Source organism: Rattus rattus, chromosome X, assembly GCF_011064425.1.
Source record: "Rattus rattus isolate New Zealand chromosome X, Rrattus_CSIRO_v1, whole genome shotgun sequence".
NCBI lineage: Eukaryota > Metazoa > Chordata > Mammalia > Rodentia > Muridae > Rattus > Rattus rattus.
The window spans coordinates 53,578,817-53,583,093 of record NC_046172.1 but is presented as its reverse complement, the minus strand read 5'-3'; the positions used below and the strand labels follow the sequence as shown (position 1 = coordinate 53,583,093).

General features: G+C 45.7%; 1 long non-coding RNA gene across 1 annotated transcript; it reads right to left on the bottom strand.

The window, feature by feature from the left end:
- Positions 1-1,581: 1,581 nt before the first annotated feature.
- LOC116888399 lies at positions 1,582-3,042 on the bottom strand. Its single transcript, XR_004386306.1, has 2 exons — positions 2,924-3,042; positions 1,582-1,821 (listed from the first exon to the last, which is right to left on the bottom strand). It is a non-coding gene; the product is annotated as an uncharacterized LOC116888399 (long non-coding RNA).
- Positions 3,043-4,277: the final 1,235 nt, after the last annotated feature.

Here is a 4,277-nt window from a genome sequence, read left to right as displayed (position 1 = left end):
TTTAAGCTCTCTGTGGAATATTGTCATGAATGTCTTTTATAATGCTTGACACATATTTTATACTGCTCAACAATATTATTGAATTAATACATGCATGAAAAAAATCAAGCGTTGGGCTAGTGAGATGCCTCAGTGTGCAAAAGAGATTGTTGTGCAAGCCTGACAGCCTCTACAGCATGCTGTGGTATGCATGTGCCAGCAATACCTCTCTCTCTCTCTCTCTCTCTCTCTCTCTCTCTCTCTCTCTCTCTCTCTCTCACACACACACACACACACACACACACACACACACACACACACACATGCTGATAATAACAAAAAAATAAAAATTAAAAAATAAATTGCACATCTTATGTGCCAGTCAGTGTGGTAGAAAATGCCAAGGTGAGCTTATTGTTACTGCTTTCAAAGGTAAAAAAAATACACACACACACACACACACACACACACACACACACACACACACACACACACCAGAAAACCCCTAATCCATTTAAATGACTGGATATAGAAAAATATATACATATGTCCAGTACATTTATTTGCTAGGACTGCCATAACCAAAGAACCATAGATCGAGTAGCTTATCAGAACTTAATTTTCTCATAATCTTGAAGGCAGATGTTTGAGTTCAAAGTTACCTTTGATTTCTCCTGCAGCATCCCCTGGGCTTATAGACCAGTTTCCATATGGTCTTTGCTCTCTACCTGTCTTTGTGCAAATTTCCTCTTCTCAATGGGTCATTAGATATATTGGACAAAGGCCTACTCTAATTGTTTCATTTTAACCTATTTATGCCTTTAAAGATCTTACATCTAAATACAGTAACAGTTGGCAATATTAAAGGGTTTGTGGACAGCAACCTAAACTTTTGTCAGAAGTATAGACGATTTTACCTGTAACAACCAAGAAATAAAGATGATCCCTCACAACTGACAATGTTAAGTGGGGGTGAAACAGGACTTAGGTCTGGTGGTATTCCTGGTCAGCTTCCTACAGGTAGCACAGTCATTTGCAGCTTTTACAGAATCATGATAATTTCAATGAGCTGGCAGACAAGCTAACTGGCAGGGAAGGCATATCCAAGACACTTAGCACAAATGAAAACCCAGGGGTGAGAACGTGAGGACATTGTAGAATCACTGATGAGTGGACTGCCAGACTTGGGAGGAAGTTGATCATTATCCGGGCCAAGCCCCCATTTAATTCAGGAGTCCCAGGCAAAGGACAATTGAGCTTCTATTTGTATGCCTTCAATGCCTGGGATCACATCAAAGCTTTAGGCTTAGGCCAACTGTGTCTGGCCCAAATATTGACTTGGACAAAATGAATGGTTTTACTAAGAAGAGGTAAAAGATAGTCTCTCTGTATAACACGCACGTGACACAATCCTTCAGGAACTTCTTTCTGATGTCACACTTTAAATTCTTTCTTGCTGCACCTGTAACCTGCTTTTGCAATTCTAGTACTGCCCGATTTACCTGGGATTCAGGGGCCCTGGATTCTTTTTTTTTTTTTCCTGTGTTACTTTGGGCAGAGGTGTGTTTCAATTTTCAGTGTTAATGCATGTAACAGAGGGGGTTACAATTAAAACTCCATTTTATTTGCTCACAGAGTTATTGGAAAGATCATACAGAATAATAATGGGTGTGATTAGAGTTGACAACCTCAACTTTCAGCAGATGCAGAAGGGCAGGCCTGGCTTTCATTGCCCAGAGTTGGCACCATGAAAAGATGGTCAGTTTCTGTTGAAAAGCATTTTTTCCTCATTCTCAGCCAAATAAGCAAGTGGAAATGTCATCCAACATTTGGTCCATATTCCTGAAGATAAGAGGAAAACAACCAGAATAAGAAGTGTGTGTGTGGGAGGGAGAGGGAGAGAGAGAGAGAGAGAGAGAGAGAGAGAGAGAGAGAACAAGAGAGAGAGAATGAGAACGAGAAAGAGACAAGAGAGAGAAGAGAGAAGAGAGAGAGAGAACGAGAGAGAGAGAGAGAGAGAGAGAGAGAGAGAGAGAGAGAGAGAGAGAGAGAACACAGTGAGAAGAGAGAAGTTTGGAAAGCTGCTGCTGAGGATAAAGACAGAGCTTTATTTTCCTATTTCAAACCTCCTTTTATTTTTCTGTACAATGGGGGAAATAATGCCTGCTTTCCCATGGTTATTCTGAGAAGTGAAAGTAATGCAAATGAAAGCCCAAGAGATTAGACACTAGAGAGAGGGCACCAGGAAAATATACAGAGGGAGGATTTGGGGAGAGAGGCATGGGAATTCACTGGCATGGTTTCAGTGGGCTGGGATCTTAATATTTAGAGACTGTCCCAACACCTTTTGCAACTTTTGGAGAAGACTTTGCGCTGAGTCAACAAAATTGGGAAGCCCCACAATAAACAGCAGATAAATCGAGAGCAGCAGGAGGGCAGGCAGGGGTGGCAGCTGCCTTACCCTTGGCGGAGGTTATTTCCCCTATATTTTCGCCTGCATCCAACCCCTCAATTTGCAAGCCTTGGAGGAAGACAAAGGCAGCTCACTGGGACCCCCTCCCCCAGTTGCGTGTTTCCTTCCTGTCAAGCCCCCTGGGAAGCTGCAGGGTGGAGAAGCACAGCCCGCACGCCGGCAAGAAACAGCCAAACTGAAGGCTAGGTCAGGCTGAGGGGATTCGGCTCTAGAGCCGTGGAGGAGGGGAGGCGGAGGGGGCGCTGGGGCTCTCGCTTCCTCCAGCCCAGCCCTCCCTCCCAGTCAGCCCGCGACAACCCGCACCAGCCACCCGGCCTCACAGAAGCTGGACTTCGTGGACACCATGCAGTGGATTAGAGGCGGATCGGGAATGGTGAGTGCACGTAGCTCTAGTTTTCCCCGCATGAGCCCTAATCCTTCAACCTAACCTCCAATCCCTCGAATTAACCTCCACACCAGGAGCCCCCATACCTCTGCCCACCGCCCTCGCCACTGTCCTTCAGACACCAGTGAGCTTCCTGTAGCCATTTTAGGAGTCTTTGCTTGCCTCCCAGACCAATAAAGACCCCTCCCATCCCCCCAGGCATCTCTGCCACCCTCAGAGACTGGGGTAGGCTCAAGCTGGGGGCTCGATGAAGTGTCCAGGAACATCCCAGGTCTTACCTGGGATGTCAAAGAGGCAAGGGTCTGACATAGGGGCTCTCTGTAAACAGTAAAGCTCCCAGGATGCAAGCAGGCTGGCAAGGGGTTGAGGGGAACAGCCACAAAGACTAGGATTGTAAAGAGCCTTATAGGAGAGCTGCATGACCTCCTTAAGTAGCATGTGTGTACCTGACAGCCCTAGGCAGCTCTAGGGGCCAGAGCCACCCAGGTGGAAGCAATCTGGGAAAGCCCTGCAAAGCGTTCCTTGCCTAGGATGGTCTCACCCTGTCCACATTTAGGGCTTTGTCAAGGAGAGATGGCTACAGAAACCCTCATTCCCTACATGGAAATTCAACTAGCAGACTCCCATCAATGCAAAGGGAGTGTGTGCTTTGTTTGTATGTGTGAGTGTGTGTTTAGTATCATTTTCAGTTCATTTTATGCCATAGTGATCCCTTTTATACCTGGAGACCTTGAAATGACTTCCCTTTGCAGAGAGGAAGTGGTGGCTGAATCTTGATGCTTCTCTGAATTAGCCAGGGACAGCCCAAACCTGGTTAGGGGTACTGAGGGAGTAGAAGACCACAATGACTTTGTATTCAGTACTGACAAGGGGTATTGGAGGGCAGTTAGTTGGGTTGGGTCAGCAGGCGCTGATGCCAGTGTCAGCACATACTTCTGCACTGCCACCCACAATCTGCAGCAAAAGCAAAAGAGCCTGAAGCAATTGGGCAAAAATTGATATTTAACTCTTCTTTTGTTCCCATTCGAAAAGGAATGAGAGAATGTGGTGTAGGTTAGGGACATATTCAGAGGAACTCCCCTTTTCCTTCCTCGGGATTTTCTCAGGCTCTCCATGTCTGTAGGTCTTAAAGGCATCTAGTTTATATCATTAAATACAAGGGCTTAGCTACTTACCTTTCCCCAGAACTCTCTCCTACCCTGAGGACACACAAGGCTAAACCAAATGTTTGTAGAACCAGTAAAAGTTAGAGCAGGTAAAGATATTAGAGTGCTTGGGAGTCCAGCCAGCACACCAGAGGACACTAGAGAATGGGGCAGATTTGCTCAAGGCCACAAACTCTTTGTAGGTAAATTTGAGTCTCCTGACTCTCCTTCACTGTCCTTCCTTAGTATTCCATAAATTATCATTTCAGATGGTGCTAAGGAAGGCAGGAAAGAC